General features: G+C 35.6%; 1 protein-coding gene across 4 annotated transcripts in view; it reads left to right on the top strand.

Moving 5' to 3' along the window:
* The window catches only part of PCDH17 (protocadherin 17), a 163,285-nt gene that overhangs the window by 5,984 nt on the left and 135,996 nt on the right, over positions 1–21,305 (top strand). The gene's annotated exons all lie outside the window — the stretch shown is intronic.

Here is a 21,305-nt window from a genome sequence, read left to right as displayed (position 1 = left end):
ACTGTGTATTTTCAGTGTATCTAAATTATATTTAATGAAGCTAGATACCTTAATTCAAAATTGTTTATATATTTCAAAAACTAAGTCACTGTCCTAGCATGCATATAGATTCTAAAAACAGCAGGTGACTGTGCTATGTCTAATCACTGCTAGTTTCTTTTACCCACTATTGAGTTGGGTTGTACATATACCCAATCCCCACCTCATTCACCACCCCCACCCTACACACTTAATTCGTGCTCATTATGAATGTGTGTTGCTACAAATTACTCAGGATGAACAGTACTTGAAATTCAAAACTGAGCTTAACTAAAAGTGACATTTAGGAAGCAAGATTAGATTGAGGCAAATGAAAATAATTTGTTCATAATTTCATGCTTTGGAAAGCAAATACCCTTTCATGACACTTGACTCCGTAACATTTTTATTGTTAAAATGAAGTAATAATATCTCATAGCTAATCTTATCTTTTCTAATATTTTATATGGGTAATGAGCTCTACAAAATAGTAGTGGTATTTTCCTTTAATAATAGAATGTTCTTGTAAAACAGAATCTTGTACTTGATGCTGCTGAGTACTGAAGTTTCTATTGCACTATTAAATTCCAATGACTAAACACACTTTTCTTTTTTAGTGCTTCCTGTATACTAATAATTATGATTTTTTCAGGTGTATATAAAACTGAAAAACAGAAGAAGAAAATTTCCCTTAAAAATATGGTTTCTATGAAAATCTTTCTGTGTCTGTGAAATTGGTATTTTTGATCATCAACATTTCTACAGAGAGAAATGTTAAAATATCTCTCTGCTGACATCTGTTTTAGTTGTTTTACACACACAAGTACTGCTATATACCTTTCTTTTATTTTTTATCTTTGGTGACTGCAAAGATGTCACAGAGGGATAATGTCTAATCGTCCAGTTCATGTACTTTCAGTTGAATTATTATTTAAATTTTTTTTAAAAATGTGATTAGTGTAGAAGAATTCCAAGCAAGTCTGATTCCTGGCCAAACTAGGTAGGCATACTTTTGGACTGAAGTATCTGACAGTTTTAGGGGACAGGACTAACGGCACTATATCTTCACCCTGCAGTCCCTGAGACTGAGTTTTCCTTGAAGAATGGTGATTAGAATCACCATCATGGCCCTTTCCCTTCCTTCATTAGCACTAACACTTAAGCCACAGTAAATGCCACACATCACCCCCCTCTCTCTTTAATGTCAAACAAGGGCAGAGCTTGTAGAACCTCCCCTCAATTCTCTTTCTTGCACAATTTTAATTCATGCTATAGATTCACAGAATGAGTTTGGGTCTTAAATCTCCAAAATTCCTGTTCAAAGTGTCTCAAATGTTGTTTCTGCCCTGGAAATGCCCTCAAAATAAACTTAAATCAAGTTTTATTTCCTACTGAAATTTGTCTGTTCTGAGGATGCCTTCTGAATTCCTAATATGCTAATTTCCTTTGAAATGGATATCTTGGTACATTTTGGAGAGTGAAGGAAATTAACCACAATGATTCTCCTTCTTTAAATACAGATAACTAGTGTGCTGTAACTGTTTTATTTGAAGTGTCACCCTTACGCATGCTAAACTGAAAGCATTCAGGTATCCTATATTCTTGTTTCAAAAGCATCTCTTAGTGGCTGTAGTTAGTACAGACTTCTGAGAAAATGCATTTTGATCCTCAAAGTTCATTTGCCCTACCAGGTACTACATAGAACTCTGTTTTCATGCATCTTGTTTAGAAGATGCACAGTATCTTTAAACTCAAAATGAGAAGCATTTCATAATTAACTTATTTGAGACACATGAACGTACAGTGGTGACATGAGATTTAGTAACTGCATGATTTAGAAGGATCATTTGATAGTTTGAATTCAGATTTGTGTATGTAGGAATGTGTTTTGTGTGGTACAAAAGGTGTAAAACATTAAGGTTAAAATAGGTAAAATCGGTTAAAATTCTTCTTGAGTATTTTTATTGAATATGGGCACAGAATAATGACAATAAACTGGCGTTAAAAAAGTGGTTTGTGGGGAAAAGATATTGCAGAATTTTTCTTTCCCCAGTGAAGTTAAAATTTGTCTATGAAGTGTTCAAACAATAGAATAGTTATTAAAATAATCACAATCATGTCAATCACAATACAAAGTAATTAGAAGTGAATCTCATACATTTTAAAGCTATAAGAAATCAATTTCAAAGAATATGAGTCCAGAGGTAAGGCAAATAGTTGATTACACAAATTTGTTGCAGAAGGTCCCATAGAAGAAATTTACATATGAATTATTTATCACGTCAATATTAGAGTCTGATATCAAATAGAGATCAGGACTTCGTCTCAAGAATAATTGGCAATGGTTGGTATATCAGAACTTTTTGTAAAATCCCAGGGTATCTTCTCAACAGGTGGTTTCCTCAAAGGCCCTCTTTGTAAAGAAGAAGGAAGGCTGGGACCTTCCTCACAGATGGAGGAATTTCCAGTTTGATCAGACATCTCTGCTTTCAGATAGCTTTTAATAGTACTACTATATGTTGCTTTAACATGAACTCAGAATAAAACATTGAGCTAGAAGAATAAAAACCACTAAAATAAAAGTTTAAAGGAAATGTATTTTAATTCAGTATTTTACAGTTCAATTTAAAGATCACATTACAATTGACTCTAGAAGCAAGGAAGATAGAACCCCCCCTTTTTTTATATATGTGGATGGCCTTTTCAATGAGAGGGCATTAAGTACACTGCAACTGCTTAGAGCCAGTCAAAATACACAAAAAGTGAAACTGAGGCCCAGAGGACCCACGTATCACAATGTAAACAGTAAATTCAATATTGCAGAGTGAAAAGGTGAAAGGAAAGTGTCTATTTTAGGACCAACATTATCCATGGTCTGCCTTTATTCCTGCCTCTCTAACATCAGGAAACCTTGATAACAGAGACTCCTGAGTTCCCATTATCTTGATCTTCAAAACTTTTCACTCCAGGATGCTTCCTCTTTCCGTAAGAGATTCAGAACATCTGACTTTATCTCTTCATTCGCGATTTTGGGACTATTCTGTTGCACTTTTATTCATAAAACGCCTATTTCGATGAGGTACACACATTAGTTTCGGCTTTATAGATGTGCATGATTATCTATGGGGCTTGTTGGACTGTGCAGAAGGGATTGTCTGTCATGAAGGTGCTTTCCAGGAGTGATCTGTCCATTGGTATTTTTCTTCATAAGGATTGGTTTAGTTTAAGGATTTTAAAATGGAGGTGAAGGAGGTCTGGCGCTACTTTGAGTGAATTTGAGTGCACAGTCATTAAAACATCTATTTCAGTATTATCATTAAACCAGCACAAGTAAAGCAGAGATGCATACTTTTAAAAAGAATTGGGCTTTCAGGAGCTTGAAATGTCTTTCAATCACAATACAAAGTAATTCTAGTGTTTACACCCAGATTATTATGATTGTTTACACCCAATTATGCTTGCAGTTTTTATTTTTATTACTAGGTTTATGTTTCTCTGAAAATCTCAACTCCAACACAAATCTGTGTGCACTTTTCTATTTCACAAAATACCAGAGAACAAAAATTATTTATTTTAATACTTGTTGATTTAGTAATGATTCATAAGAAAAGTAGGTCTTTATCTACTAGCTTTGACTTCTAATAAAGTTATTAGATATCAAGTAGGAAGTACTTTAACATCCTTGCATGGAGTTGAAACCCCATTTTTCACTAAAAGAAAAAAAATCATAAAAGTGAAAATTTTTAATTTTACTTAGTGCATTCTATAATTCTAATAAATATCATATATAAGTTTACATGCAAGATTTTGAAATTTTGTTGCTTAAAGAATTATTTAAAGATTTGCAAAATCACTAAAGAATTTAGATCATAACACAGTATGCACTAAAGTGATTGTGCTTTCGTGAACACATTGCCTAAGTCAAGAAAAGATATTTACATAATCTAAAATATTATCTATCACTGTTGACTGTGTTGTTGAAGCCATGCCAAAGTACATATTTTTCAGACATATTTCTTCATAAAATTCAATATATTATATATATTATTTTAAATGTTACAATATATTGCAGCTTTATAAATGAGGACAAATTAAATTAATATTTTAAAATAACTCCAAGTATCACATTTGCTAAAAGTCTAAAAATTATCCATATTTTAACGAGAGAAGTCTTCAAACCTTTCGATAGATAAACTGTTAAAAAAGACAGTATTGATAATTTGTCATGTGTTAATACCATTATCAGGTTATCAACTGACTTTTCACTGTCAGTGCTGCTTGTGTAATATAAGGAAATAGAAATATATCTATAACAGTATAAGGTGTAAGTTATGATAAATCTTATGCTTTTTAATATTCATATTGGCCTACATGTATTTTTCAATCAAAGGTTGGTTCTGCTTATGTTTATGAAAATGTCAAAAATAAAAAAAATTGGCAAAATTAAAGTATGTGTATAGATGTATATATGTCTCGAATCTCAGTGGAAAGTCTATAAGTGCCCTCTCAGTGTAACTCTTATTCCATTTATATAGCTCTCAATTTAGAGATAGCACTCTTTGTAAGGATGACTCCAAAGCCTTTTCTTAAAAAATATAGGTAAAATAAAGACTTTTGAGCTTCAAGCAATTTTAAAGCTTCTTTAAGTAGAGCCAGGCTATTCTGGAGAGAATGAGTTCAGGAACAATTGGCTTTCAGTGAACAGTAGGGTTAAATTTATATAAAAAAGGGAAAAAGAAGCAAAACCAATAGCAATAACAACAAAAGCTTAGCTTCCAAGTGTCAACCCCCCTTTGGGGAAGGTGGCAGTACTGAGGGAAGCGCTGGGAGAGTCTTCACCTTGAGTCCGATGATGAAACAACAGCAGGAGGAAGGAGAAGCCACGAGAACTGGGCTTATTCCAGTTAAGAAGTTAGACTTACCTCCCAGAGGCTGACAATCCAGTCCTGCAATACACTCAATAGTGGGTACATTCTTACAAATGCACCTGCTAATTATGATATTAGTCATTGCTTCAGAAGATATTCCCCTCAGTAATACTTCTGTTTAATAAATCCCAGAGGGCATTATCTAAAAGTCATATTTTAGTAAGGCCGTCAGGGAAAGCTTTCTTTCTTTCTTTTTTGGTACTGAATTCCTTCAGCCAATGACTATATATTTGTTAGAAAATAGCATAAGGTTCCTTTTGTCTGTTATTCTGAAGACAGCGTGACTTTGACCACCCACCTACAAAACACGTTTAAAGTTCATCAGCCCTACACTAATCTATTGTCAATCTATTTTAGTAAAAAGAGATGTTGACAAGAATTCCCCTTGAAGGCTTTACAGTATTTCACAGTTAGTCATAGCCTTCACCACTAGCACTGACAGTGATATATTGCTATCCTTTGGTCTTCTGAAATAAATGACCTATAATAGAGAAGTCCTTAATGACATCAACATTCCCTGCTGTGACAAAGCGGAAACACGCGCATGCTTCCTCTGCTGCGAAAGAAGCATGCACTCAACATTTTCAAAGGTAAAGCAAAAGAATACCAGCAACAACTTGTGGCATATTGCCTGATGCAAAATTGTGGCTGCCATCTTATTTGTATGCACCAAGTTCTCCCAGCGAGAGTCATGCAAAATTAGCTGCAGACAGTGTTTGAGAGACTCTATTGATATATAGGTGACATACTTGTATTTATCTGTTCTGCTCCTAGTGACATTCTGATTACTGAGATCTGTAGGCTTTGCCCTGGACCTCTTCCAGGCAGTTTTATTGTAGTGAAATGGCTCTTACAGTTCATTGAGCATCTAGCATAACAGAGCTGCATATGATTGGCGCGTTTGCATATATTTATTCAAAAAAATAAGGCAGTTAAATGGCATAATTATGGGAAAACGAATCATAACAATAAAAGACCATTTAAGTTAACAAGCTTTGTGATCAAAGGATAAATACAGGTTGGATAAATGAGACTTTAGATGTAACTAATCTACATAAATAGGCTTTGGTCTGATTACAGTGACAGAATATATTAAAATAATTTAATGGTATTAGGCATGAATCTTAGTTCACTTATTTTAAAACAGAGACCCATCTTCTCATTTTTCTCTATGTCTCTATCAAAAAATAGTCTTGAAAAGTCTTCATGTGCAAAGAAAAGTGGACCAGGCAAAGATGAACCTTGGGGCTTCTGTTTTGTTTTATAATAATCTCCATCTGAACAATATTTAATATTGTAAAACTTGTAATGTTTTTGATTGATTTTTAACTATTGAACAAATTTAAGGGGAAATTTAAAGGACCATTATTTGTTTATTCTCTTTATTAGCCAAAGGCAGCCTCTTTATCAATGAAATGCAACCTTTAAAGAGTTTGAAATCTAGGATATCAAAACTGAGTTTGAAATTTCTCTCTCACATACATACTTATACACAAGCATATATACACATAAGTGTTTGTACATGTATACTGTTTTCAAGAAACACTAGCTACCTATTTGTAAATTTTACTAAGAAATAATGGAGGCAATGGCTTTATATGTTGAAAAGGTTCAATGCTCTTTTGATTGCATTTATGTTTTAAAATAACAAATTCATTCAAAATTGTGACTATTTAAATAGCTACCATTTTCTCAACAACTATGGGGTTCTATATGCATTTGCTTTAGTTCTTCTAGGTGATAATTTAAGAAAGAAACCCCATAATTGAATCACAAATTATGAATTAGTATGCTTCTCCACAATATTTCTACCTGAATCCTTACTAAACATTGCTGAGAATGACTTGATTATATGTATGCATAAATTTTTATGTCCTTCAATTCATTAAAACGCAACCTGAACATATATACCAGTAAGCATTAGGAAATAGCTTAAAATGGCAGGAAGTTCCTTTCCTAAAACCGAACGCAACAGGGATTCAACGTAGGCAAGCGTGTTCTTGGGGATCAAAGGAATCTTTTCGTTACTGGCCAATTTCAGATCGCCACATCTTAGATCAATTCTCACATTTGAATTGATTTGTAGTACAAACAGTTGTAGAAGTATTGAATGCTCAAAACTATAGTTTAACCCTTACAGTATACCATTTCTTTTCTAATAATAGCCCCCAATACTTTTGTTGAACTCCATTTGTTTTATTTTTACCCCACAAAAGTTATGATTATATTGCAATTATTTTATCATTGAGTATTGGAGAGATTTTTCTATTCCTTCATAACGCCAGAGCAGTTGCATATGCAGAATTGAAATTTATAAAATCAGCTCAACTTTATCTTGCAAAGAATTAGCTCACCGAATTTATAAAATAACTTGTATGTGCTTTTTACTGATCCCATTTTGATAGATGGAATGACAGTAAGAAATGAGAATGCTTGAGAAATAAAGTAATCAAAATCATAGCCCAATTTGCTAAGAATTAATGTTATAACTTCAGTATATTTAAAAAGGAGAGGATTAGCTTCCAAGCAGGATAATTTTCATATCAAATGTGATGATTGCTTAGTGGTATTCCCTTATATGAATATTAGTTATACCAGCTTTCTGAACCATATAAAAATAATTTGATTTCCATACTCTGGTCAGCAAAAACAGAATGTTGTCCTATTCTTCACTATATTTGGGGGATATAAAATGCTTCCTTTCTATTTTGTGCTAGTAGTTGTACATCTATGTTAAAATAGCATAGCTCCAATTAACTTATTACATTAATAATGTTAATAAGAGGACTTATAAGTCATGGAAAATAAGAGAAAAATCTACTTCATCTTCATTATACATTTCATTAAGGCCAAGTTAAGACTTGCATATAAAATTGTTTTCACATAGCTTCCATGCAAGACCCTGGATGGTTTGTTTTTTGTTATTACTTTTAGCATTTACTGACCTTGTGTCATAATAATTTGTCCTTGTTTTTTTGCTAATATCTGATTATAATGTTGGCTAAGTCATAAATAACTTATTTTAGTGGGAGTTTTGAGTTATATATTGACTCTTCATATTGTAGGCACTGAATATCTTGTCATTTTAGAAAACTGAAATTACGCTCATAAATCTGTATGAACCTAAGTATAAAGTACAAGATTATTGGCAGCAGATAGTACACAGATGACAACTAACATCTTACCAGATGCATGGATTGAAAAAAACAAATACGTATAACCTCGTATGACTGAAAAAACAAATACATATAACCTTGTTACCTTGATGGCGTAGTAGTTACACCTTGGGCTCTGATCTGAAAGCTCAGCCGTTCGAAACCAGCCGCCGCTCTGCAGGAGAAACCTGGGGCTTTCTACTCCTGTAAACAGTTACAGTCTCAGAAACTCAAAGGGGCAGTTCTATCATCTCGTCTGAGTCGGTATAGCTGGCACTGTGGGTGAGTTTCTGGGTTTTGTATGTTTAGTGCACTCAAAGTGATTATTCACTGAATTTTCACATGCTGAACATCTAGGAAAGCCACTGTTTATCCCCCATGGTTAATAAGAAAGGATATTTGGGAACAGTTCTATAGGATCCATCCCATTCATAGCAATGTGTAAGAGACATTGGCAAACGCCCATTCCACAGAGTGTGACCCAGGTTATCAGATGTGCCAGTACCAACAAATAAAGTAATAACCTACGTGGTGAGAAACTGGAACAGATTCACACATTTAAGGAGACTTTTTTTTTAGCAATAGACTTTCGAAGATATTTTATAATCAAGACAATTACATAGTAATTTGCGTTAAAATGCATGCCCAGTTCCCCATCTCAAAACCCAATTTGTTACCACCTGTGGCTATTTCTATTAAAAAAAATGAAAAAGAAACATAATTACTATGGGTCTCAGCAGTCTTAGAGTAAATTTTTGCAATTACCATACCTCCCTTGGGCAGATGTGTGAAAATGGCAGATTAATTCCTGCCAGGATCTTTCTGTTCCTCGTGCATTTTTAGAGTTGGTGTTGCCTGCTTTTTCGAGGGGCTCAGATTGCTCCGGTTATAGGTTATGTAGGTGTTTCCATAGTGAATCTCTAGAAATACAGATCCACAAATCAGCCATTAACTTTGGCCCCAGGTGAAAAGTCGACACAGGACTGTCTCAGCAGAGGACAGGCTACTATTCTCCACGACTCTTCTCAGGAGCTTAGCTAAGTTTGAAGGCAGACCATTTGGCAGAGCTGAGAAATCAAGAGATCGTGCAGTAGGTAGAAATATGTGTGGTCTTCTGAACTTCAGAACAGAAACTGAATCCCCTAGAAGCTACGGAAGTGCTTTTTATTCTGTGCTTGATGCCCCCAGCTACTTGATACCTGAGGATTATAAATAGCCAGCCAGGAAAATTGGATTGCTAAGAGATGATTTAGCACTTTACCTGTCTTCAGGCATTCCTTCCCCGCCCCCACCCCGCCTCTAATTCTGATCCGTATACCTTGAACTTAATTCAGATCAAACTGGTCGACACCCAAAATAATGAATTCGATTAAGTTTGAACCATTTTAGGTGGTGTGACTTTCCAGTAGTTAGGAGTCTCACAGGATCCGTCTCACAGGATCCTTCTTGGCTGCCACTGTGCTGACAGAAGCACAGGGTCTAGCACAGGGTCCGCTACGTAATGGCCACTTAAGTAACAATTATTTGTGATTGACTCTAATAGTTAAGTAATTTCCCAAGATGAGGAACTCAGATATTTACTGGAGGTTGATCCTGATAAGCCTAAGGTCAAAGCCTAAAATATCTATATAAACCTAAAACAAAATTATTAGAATGCTGCATATTTGACATTCTTTTTTGTATTTCTTAAAATTTAGAGACTGTAGATATAATGAACATTTTTACATGCTTCTAATGATAATGTTGCAAATTAATAGTAAAAAGAAAACCGGCTATGAAATTTCAGAATTATAAGCATCAACTTCACAAGATGCGTGTGTGCGTATGTGATGTTGATAGGTGCTGGTGAGTTGGCTCAGACTCATAGTGACCCTATATATACAGAATAAAACACTGGCCCGTGTGTCTCCATCCTCACCATTGTTCTGCAGCCATGGTGTCAAGCCATCTGCTTAAGCAATTCCTCTTTTTGCTGTACCTTTACTTTACCAAGCATGATGTCCTTCTCAGGAGAGTATTTGCTGTGTGTATGTCTATATGATATATATACAGGATTGTGTATGTATATGTAGTTATACAAATAGTGTTAGCTTTAGCATATACCCTTCATCTTTGAACCTGTTTCTTAGTACAGTTTTATACAGTATTGAAAAATGCAATTCAAATAGAAAATGATAAGAAATGTATGTCCTCATTTTATATATCCTTTCATTCATCTTAAAGACACATATTTATGGACACTCTCCATAAACTATATATATGCTATTTTCATGTAATTAAAAAAAATGAACTGAGATTTTAGATAAACCGTTTAACTACATGTTATGTTAGAATTGCATTTATTTTCATTTGTTGATATATCATTTTGTAATTTAATCATTTTTGGTGTCTACTATTTCCTATCTGATATTGGGGAAAGTAAATCACTCTGGTTAAGTATCAAATGCTACTAATAATATTACAATTCACCATGTGTCCCTCAACCTTTCAGGATAAATCTTGCATTAATGGTCATGGAAATTCTGTGCACACACTGAGGAAATCCAAGCTAAGCATTTATATGAACACCGTGTTGTTCATTTTAGTACTATTATTTAAATACAATCACATCGACGTTGCTCTCCTTAAACACCAATTCAACTAATAAAGAATATTATTTTTAAAACACTATTGAGATTATTTATTAGTTTAAAACTATGTTGATATGAAATTCCTATGTGCCTGATTTTTTAAAATTAGATATTACACATAAAATAATAAGGATGTTTGTTAGGATGAAAATTTCAAAGCATTAGGAATTTTCAAACTGCATTAAAATATCAGTTATTTATTGTAACTTAATAATCACAGAAAAGAGAAACATTTGCTAAAAAGAATAGAATAATAATATTAACTATTGTATAAGGTCAGTCCATACTAACAAATTCTTAATACGACCATATCCAAATATGTCTAGATATTATATTTAAATTTATCTGTACATGCATCCTGAAGTATTTGGAACGTTGAGGAAGAAGGCACTATCAGTAATCAGCGCTGCTGCTTCCTGCAGATGGATTACCTGGATAGGAGCTGGTTTGGTGTCACTGGAGACACCTCTGTATCTGAGCAGGAGTTCTCTAAAATCAACTGAATTGAAACTGTTCCATAATAATCTAAAATCAATTTGAATTTTACTTCTATTTATATGAATGTGCTGCTTTTTCTGGTCCATCATATATACTTTCTCCAAAGGATGTGCCTTACAGACACTGGAAACGAGTCTTCCACATAGTGTTGGGGAAAATGGGAACTTTTGGTCTACCGGTCGTGAGACATCTCTGCTAGTCTTCACATAAACTGTAAAATCTGAACACCGGCACTGTTTTAAAACTCCATGAAGTAAGTTAGTTTAAAGGTATCAAAATATAAGCTAAAGCACATAAACTGAGGAAAATAAAAGGAAATGAATTGAATATATTTGATTCTCACCCATTCTAAGTCTTCTCATTCTTGCCATTTGGTCTACTTGCTGTGTCAGTCTTTCTGAGAAGGTACTATTTGCAGGAGGGCCTTAAGGACTTTGTATATTTACATTAACTCAAATATTTAAAAAAATATTCAGTCATCATTGTTGGTGAGTCCAAGATGGTGTTTTAGCACTCAAGTATTGTTTAACCATAGGTAGAGTGGGACCCAAGAAGCCTGTAGTTGGGTTTCCAGTGGATTGAGTTGGATTTGAGATGGCTTAGATTGAAAAGTATATTTTTCATTTAAAGTGTATTGAATAGATACCAACCTACTAGTTTTTTAAAAAGTTCCTTGTATTTCCTTTAATCTACTGAGTATTTATTTTGAGAGGTAAAACATAGATGGCTTTTGTTTCTGTAAAAGCAATAAAATAAACCTCTCCGCATGACTCTTTTTCCCTTGTTCTTCAGGCAAAAGAGTATGCGCAATTGAGATAGAGTGTAGATAAAATCCTCCATCTGCCCTCCTGGAAATCGAGCGTTGAATTTTTCTTCCCTCCTGATAAACCTTCTTCAGATGTTTATGTCTTTGCAGACTAGAGAATGGGCGAAGAGACAAATATCATAAAATGAGAAAGAGACTGTGAAGTAATTACAGTTGGTCTTTATATTATTTTGATTTGAAAATTCCAGTGTACTTCAGTGAACTTAAAGTTGGTATTTATGTTCAATACTGATTATTTAGCTGGAGAAATCAGATATCCCAGGAAACACCTGCTATGAAATGAAACTGTAGTTTGAATTCTGCTAGGTGGAATTGTGAATGAGGACAGAAAGGCTGTGGGGCTAGGATCGATATAAGAAAACGAGCTCTGGTGCAATATTCCCAGGTAATATGATACAAGTAATTGGAAAATGGATATATCACTACAATTGGTTAATTGTAATAAGCGCATTATCTTGTTAGAGCATTAAGGTAAAGTCCACATGTTGGGAAACAGATACTGGGTGCATGAAAGCATTTAAGATCCGATCATGAGGTGTCATTGCACCCATCTGCTCCCAGAAAATATCACTGGACATTGATTCAGTGAACTTTTGCTGCCATTTTGGGCCAGAGTTTAAAAATCTGTGTTTTCAATTTAGACACACGAAATTAGTTTGAGAAAACCATCAGCGCATATTTAATCCAATTACTCTTCTGGATGAAACAAACCAAAATAAAATAAATAAAGTCAGATCTATTAAGTGCTTATATATTTGACCAAAAGAGCCAATGTAGTTATTTAACCCGGGATCTGGTTAAAACCAACGCATGTTCAACTTCATTAATGCTTCTATTAAATAGAAGAACTACTGAACTTTTTACTGTTATTGTATGCTCATTAATTATTCTGTAGATCCATGTTACATTAAAATTATACTTACAACATCCATTTATGCTCAAATTATATACCATGACACAAGGTAGGGGTGGGGGAAGCATTGAAGTATTTAGAATTATGAGTTTTAAAATAACATATGTTGATAATCTCAACCACATTTCCTGAACCTTCCTAAAGTATGACTTTTTAAAAATGTTTGCACTTAGCTGAGTGATGTATGATAAAATTATTTGACAGATATAAAAAGTATGTTCTGTAAAGCGATCCCGATGTTTGGCACCAGCTTCTGGGTACTGCTTCCTCATTGAAGTTTGTGTAACTGGGAAACGAGTCTGATTAGACAGGTGTTTTCAGTCTATGAAATCAAGTCCCTGAAATATTTATATAGTGATGACCCACATGTACAAAGCTTAACCTTATAATCCCATTTCACAGCTTTTCCAAATATCAGAGCACTTGTTAAGTATGAAGCTGATTATTTTGGCAGCCCACCTCCATTAATAGGATTCAGATCATTTTTATTTACAAGCCAGTGCTGTCATGTAATCTAGTATATTAAATCAACAGGGGAACTGAAAATGGGGAATCCATCTATAGGCATTAATTGAAAGAGAAGTTTCTTTTTTTTTTTTTGAGAAGTTTCTTTTAATGCTATTTTAATGTCGTTTTTATTGATTCTGTAATATCAGAAACACATGGTATGGGTGAATGATGAAGCTGTTTTAGATGCCTTACTAATACCTTTTTGGTGTATTTAATTGCTCAGATACTTGGTACTTTATCGCAATCTTCATATAAGCCAAATAAGACCGTGGGTCTTATTTTTAAAAATATTCCTTTCAGCATATCATACTTATAAGACTTACAATTTTTGACATGTGAAATAATTTTAAATACATTTAGGGTATCTGTGTGTTTTTAATGACGAGGGAAATGCAGTGTAATGTTACACTGTGTCAGGGTTCTCATTAGGCTTGTTTATTGGTTCTGTGATAACGGATGAAGCGCTTATTGTGATGCATTCAACTTAAGCTATTTAGTCACTAGACTACTGCGTGTACCGTTTCATGTCTGTGATGTTCTGTCCTTTCATGAAGAAGGTACCAGGACCAGTAGATTGAATTAGGCTAGACAGGTTTTATTCTTTCACTTTAAAAAACATTAAGCCTATTTTATGTATAAGCTATCTGATTCTATTTGAATACATGCATGGTACTTCAAAAGGAGAAAATTACATTTTTTTCAATTCTATATGATGACAAAATGTCCCAGTCTTGAAAAGAAGGGGAAGGGAGAACACACTGTCAGCTGTGTGTGTAAGAGTAGGCGTGCCCTCTCCAGGTTCATTTGTTTTTTTAGTCGTTTCCTTTGGAAAATCGTTCCCAGACCTTTTTTTTCCTGAAGAGTCTCTGGGTTAGTTTGAATCACCAACCTTTCTGTTTGCAGCCAAGCAGTGTATTTGCAGCACATTGACCTCCCCAGTCGGGGATGCTTAAAAATGTAGAATTATCTAATTTGCTACCCAGAGAACTACTTTGAATTCTTTCTTGTACTTTTTCATAATTCCAAAATGCAAAAGACAGAGATCTGAACTGACAAAGGCTCATTATAATTTCAATTATTTTAATTTATTAATATTTTTAATGTTGAGGTATTGCTCCATACTGGGAAGGAGCAGTAGTAAAGAAGACATATATAAAATTATCATTCTCAGTTATAAAAAGGTAGAGATGTCTGAGCCTGTGGATGGGCAAATTAATTTGGAATAAAGGATTGTAGCCTACATATCCTTCCAGATCCTCATGAAAGCACTCACGCACACACACACATTTTAAAGTAAAAAGGGTATTTACTCAAGATGCTGTTTCTTAACTGATTTTTGCTTAACTTTATATAACTTTGTCACGGAGAGGTTTATTTTGCCATATTAACAATGAATAATGTTGAGATTCTGGACAAATTAATGGCTATAGAATAGTTCATTGGCTCAGTTATTTTCTGATAGAGATTCAGATTTTCTGAATTGAGTTACTATTCCCAAGTTTTCTGGTTAAGAAGCATAATAGTGATCAGTTGATTGGTTCTAGTCCAGAGAAAGTTGCCTAACTTGAAGAAAAGAAAATTTTTAAAAAAGGTGATGTAGTATGTTAAGTGTTGAGCTGCTAATTCAAAATATGACTAGTTAGGACCCACCCATCTCTCTGTAAGGAAATATGAGGCCTTCTCCTTCTGTGAAGACAGGTGGCCTGAGAATGGCAGGGTAGTTCCACACTGTTCTGCAGTGTCTCTATGAGTCAGGACCCATGCAAGAACAGTGAGTTGGTTGTAAATCAGATACAATGAAGTCTGCCACTTACAGCATTCTTGTATTGAAGAATAAATGTGATTATATGTAAATGAAAGATAATAACTAATGCTGAATAAGTATAAGTGGATTATTATCACTCCCAAGAACAAACGATACAAAATAGTATGTATCAATTAGATTTGGGATGTGGATATGCAGATATATTCTCTTAAAAACAATTTTCAATTGACCTATATGGAGGTGTTTATATGAGTAGACTTTTATTCCCAAATTATTAAATTATTCCATAGTTTGTAAGAGAGCAAGCTCACCAGAATGCTAATTTATTTCATTAATTTATTGAGTCAGCTAAATTGGGATTGGAGACATTCATTTTAAAGAATTAAGAAATATGTCCAATTTGGTGCAGAATATCTTTAGTAATTAGTTTCTAGATATCTTACACTTTTTAAGCAACCAAAGTAAATTCTGAAGTAGAAAGATGTTATTAAACCCTTTTTTTAAAATAAAAATAATGATGCTTTTCTCATGGGAGAAACCTGTGAAGGAAGAAAACTTTACAGCAGGTAGTAATTGAAGAGCAGGATCCCGAATAGGCCTATGGTAGGACAATAGATTTGATACAGTCTAGAAGTGGGAGTCCTGCTGGTGTCAAGGATTCTGGTTTGGCTGGCTAACTGCAAGGTCAGCAGTTTTTAACAATCAGCCCCTCCAAAACCTCATCTACTCCCCAAACCTCATCAAACCCACAGGGGAAGTTTGACTCTGTCCTAAAGGGTTCCTACGGATCTGAGCAAACTCAATGGCAGTGAATTTAGTGAGAGAGGGAGGAAAGTCATTCTATAACTCTCATTTTATTGATGACTTTTATATGAGAGAGTTTAATCACAAAAAAATACAACACTGCCAGGTAAGCGTTGGCTTGCTAGCTGCAGACTGGCCAGGTCAAACCCATCAGTAACTCCTTAGGAGGAAAATGAGACTTACGTTCTGCTGTAAATATGCATGAAAGTTTCTATGAGTTGGAATTGACCCAGTGGCAGTGGGTTCTGTCTGGGTTTTATGAGTCAGAGTCAGCATGATGGCAATGGGACGTATGAGAATAAATGAGTAATATCACTGGACTCTGACTTTAGATTCTTATTCTCACACCATGTGTGTTCTCAGGGTGGGAATGTCTTTATCATCCAAAGGATTCCATCGAGCTCAAGAACATCTGGTAGTATTATTATGGAATGAATCACACCATAGCTTTTAGACCACGGTCATATCGGTATGAGAATTCTTTAATGCCTCCACATTTGTTGTATGCCAGGGAGTTGATTTTTTTTTCACCCTGCAGCCCTATATAACGTAGTGGAGAGCAGCCCCACATGATTGCTTTAGCTATATTGCATGGGGTCAATCTGCTGCACAAGACCTCCTCAAAGCATTGAAAGGCAAGGATGTTACTTTGAGGACTAAGGTGTTCCTGACCCAAGTCATGGCATCTTTGATCACTTCATACACATGTCAAAGTTGGACAAAAAATTGAATTATGGTGCTGAAGAAGATAGTGGAAAGTGCCAGGGACTGCCCAAAGAAACCACACACCTGTTTATAATGGGCACAGCCAGAATACCCATTAGAGGAAAGGATGGCAAGACTTTGTCTCACCAACTTTGGACATGTTATCAGAAGACACCCATCCCTGGAAAAGGACATCATTCTTGGAAAGGAGAGGAGAAGCAAAAAAGAGGAAGGTCCTTGAAAAAAAATGGAGTGACACAGTTGCTTCAACAATAGGCTCAAACATAAGAACAATTGTAAGGATGGCACAAGACCCCGTAGTGTTTCGTTTTATTGTACACAGTGCCTCTTCTTTGTCATCAACTTGATGGCACCTAATAACACTCCGAATCGGAGGAGGTTGCCATGTCTTTTCTCTGGAGAGAAAAAGGGTGTTTTTTCATTACGTACAAATGCTTAACCACTGTGCAACTTAATCTTAACATAGCAAACGTCAAAACTCAACTGGAGTCCATGTACAACCTATTGCCCAGTGACAGTCATTTAAAAACGAGCCTGTAGCTTGGTCAACTTTTATAGAGTATAGACGAAGCTCCAGATGCTCAGGTCATATCACAGAGTGGAATTTGATTCTTTTATTCTGATCAAAATTGTCCAATAGACCCCACTGCTGTTCTTTGTGGTAAATATCATTCGAAGGTGAACAATTACAGGCACAAAGTAAATCATGGAGCTATGACCTGGTATTAGGAATGGTAGAGTGTTTACTTATAAGGATTATTAGACTGAGAATAATAAATCTGTAAAACAGATGCCACAATGATGAATAGAATACAATGTTCAATGCATAAAAACTAAATGAATTATGTAGGACTCGGATATTGTTTATTTGAAAGATTTTGAGGCAAAAGAAACTTGATCATATTACTTACATATTCTCCAGGTCACAAATTCCACAAACCTGTCACCTCGTCTGGAAGAAAAAATGAAAAGTAGAAAGAAAGAAAGAGAGAGAGGAGAAAGAGAAGAGAGAGGGAGATGAGAGAGAGAAATTATTATTATAGCTCTATTAAACTCATGCCATCAAGTCAATGCCTACTCACAATGACCCTATAGGACAGAGTAGAATGACCCTATAGGACAGAGTAGAATGACCCTATAGGACAGAGTAGAACTGCCTCCGGTGGTTTTCAAAGATTGTAGCTCTTTACTGGATTGTAGCTTCTTTCTCCTGTTGAGATGCTGGTCATGGTAAACTGTTTACCTGGTGGGTAGCAGCCCGACTTGTAATCACTTTGACACTAGTGGTTGTGGTTGTTGTTGTTGATATGTGCCACAGAGTCAACTCCAACTGATAGCAGCCCTGTGAGCAACAGATAGAAACACTGCAGGGTCCTGGCCAGTCTCACCATTGTTTCTATGCCTGAGCCCATTGATGCAGACCCTGGGTCAATCCATATCAAAGGACCTTTCTCTTTACGGCTACCCTCCATTTTACCAAACATAATGTCTGGTAAACATCTTTCCTGGGGACTGGTCACTCAATTGATGCAAGGAACGTAAGACCGAGTCCTGCCATCATGGGCTGTGAGGAGCACTCTGACCTTCCTTATTCCCACGCAGTTCTGCTTGTCCTTTGAGCAGCCGTGGCACCTTCTGTGGTCTCCAGCACCTCCATTCAAACACATCCCTTCTTCTCCCCTCTACCTTATTCAATGCACAGCTTTCACATGCTCCTTGGCTGAGCCTAAGAGACAGCAACAGACTAGGAAGCCTTGGAACACTATGAAAGAGAGCATGTGGGTAGGAAATGGAGGAGCATGTTCTGACTGTAAGAATGTGTTCTTTGAAGTAACCAAGAGCTGAAGAGTGATGCCTTTGAGGGAACGAATGTGTTACTTACTTTAAAAAAATCATTTTATTGGGGCCTCCTGCAGCTATTATAACAATCCATACATCCATTGTAGCATCGTTTTTTAAAACAATTTTCTTCTACTTGGTATCAGCTCCTCTTTTTTCCCCTTCCTCTCCTATCTCGGGAACCCTTGTTAAATTTTAAATTATTGTTGTCATATCTTACAACCTCCACTGTTTAACCATGTTTCTGTTGTTCAGCCCCCTGGGAAGGGATGTGTTATACATTCATCATTGCAATAAGGTCCCCTTTTTTCCCCTTGTCCCCTACCTTTCCCCTATACTCATGGTATCACTACTCCCATTACTGTTCTGGGAGTGGGGTAGGGTATCTGTCCTGGATTCCATGTGTCAAGGGCTCTTATCTATACCATTGTACATGCTCTAGTTAAGTCAGCTTTGTAAGGTAGAACTGGGATGTGATAGTGGTGGGGAGGAAGCCTTAAAGAACTAGAGGAATGTTGTACGTTTTGTTGGTGCTATACTGCACCCTGGATGACTTCATACTTCCTTGTGGCCCTTCTTCGAGGGGATGTCCACATGTCTACAGATGGACTTTCGGTCTCCATCCCAACCCTCCTCATTTGCATTGATATGATTGTTTGGCTCTTCTGATGCCTAATACTTGGTCCTGTTGATACCACATGATCACACAGGCTGTTGTGCTTCTTCCATGTGGGCTTTGTTGCTTCCCTACTAGGTGGCTGCTTGTTTAACTTCAAGCTTTTGAGCCCCAAGATGCTATATCATCTAATAGCCAAGCACCATCAACTCTCTTCATCATATTTCTTTAGGCACCCATTTTGTCTTCACCCATCTTGTCAGGAAAGCGAGCAACACAGAATGCCAGGTTATTAGAACAAAGTGTTCTTTCGTTGACGGAGGTTTTGAATAGAGGCTCAATGCCCGCCTACTACCTTAATACTTAACATATAAATACATGTGCATAGACCTATAGCCCTATCATTCTATATTAATATATTTACATATATACATATTTATACCTCTATTAATGTCTCTTGCCTCCTAGTTCTTTCCTCTATTTCCTTTTACTTTCCTCCTGTCCCACTATCATGTTTGACCTTTGTTCAACTCTCGCTAATTCCCTCTTGACTACGTTGCACTTGATCACCAGGCATTCTATGCCTTCCTCCTTATTGATTTTAGATCTCTTGTTGTTCCCTTGTCCTTGAGTTTATTGGCTTCCCCTTCCTCCTCCTGCCTCACCTCCTCTCCCATGTTTCCCAGAACCATTGGTCCTGTTGTTTTCTTCTTGGGATTGTTTATCCTGCCTATCTTATATAGATGGACATAGGAAAAAAAGGAGAGAGAAAGATAAAGAGAAAAAAGAAAAGAAATAGAAATGTCTATAAATAATTTTAGGCCTGTGTGCTGATACTTATGAATGTTTCCCAATGGGGTCTGATGAGGTCCCAAGCCCTGGCCCCGGAGTCAGAAGTCTATTTTTGGAATTCCTTGGAAACCCCATTGCTTTACTCCCCTTGCTGCCCTGTTGCGCTCCCTTTGTGCTTTGACCTGGTGTGGGGGAGTCAGAGTGGTCATAATTCCCACACTATGTGTCAAGTGTTGTCACCTTTAGTGCTGTGTGTCAGTGAGGGGACATCATGTCTCATGGTGAGGCCTGTTCTTCAGTTCTCTCTGCATTGGCCGCTCTGAGCAGGATGTCTTGATGGAGGCTTGGTGGGCCAGACTGCAGTTTCTCTCTCTCTCCCTCCTTCTTATTTTATCTATAAGAATGACTTACAAGAGCCATATTTTTTCTTCTAAGCCAAGATCATCAACTGATTCTGCTAAAGTTGGATAATAATAGTATGTGTTTATGGGGCATCCAATCTCTTTCACACTACTAAATTTTGCCACTGAAGCACAAAAACAACTGAAGAATGCATACATGAATAAGCATATCTGAGTGCTAATAAAACTTTATTTTCAAAACCAGGCAGCAGGCTCTAGGCTGACATTGACTGAACAATACTCTTGAGGCACTAATCTTTGTTAAAAAAATATTTGTTTATTTTTTTACCTCCAATTACCCATGTGTAAAAATTTTATTATGCAGATTATAACCAGTTTCTAACTAAATCACTATGATCACTTGTTCTTTCGAAAGTAGATGTGGAGGAACACAAGCCTATTGTCTCATGAAATGGTTGTCATTACATAAGATTATTTCTTTCACTAAGGGAGAAAAATTCTTGGAATTAAAGTCTTCAAGCAAAGAAAGAACTGGAGATGTTTGAATTAGATCTATAAAGTGACAGTCGGATAAAGAGTAGAGATATTTAATTTCATTCTGTGCTAATGTTTAATAAAAAATATGTTAACGTTGGTGAAGACATTTACTTTAATTTCAGGTATGAACGCCTACCTGAAATAGACTACTTCTATTGAATCATACATTTTAAATGTGATTCTTATTCTTGTACTTCATAGGGAAATTAATAAATATTCTCATAATACTTATAAATTTGATAAAGGATTAATTTTTCCTCAGAATTTGGAATACCTTTTCTTTTGTTATAGTTATTGCGCTGACAAATCTTTGCATTGTGTGCACGTATCTATGTATCTTATACATATTCTTGATTTTTTCAAATAGACTTTTTTTGCATCCAGAA

This window comes from Tenrec ecaudatus, chromosome 11, assembly GCF_050624435.1.
Source record: "Tenrec ecaudatus isolate mTenEca1 chromosome 11, mTenEca1.hap1, whole genome shotgun sequence".
NCBI lineage: Eukaryota > Metazoa > Chordata > Mammalia > Afrosoricida > Tenrecidae > Tenrec > Tenrec ecaudatus.
Note: the sequence above shows the minus strand (reverse complement) of the source record. Positions and strands in the feature narration are given on the sequence as shown.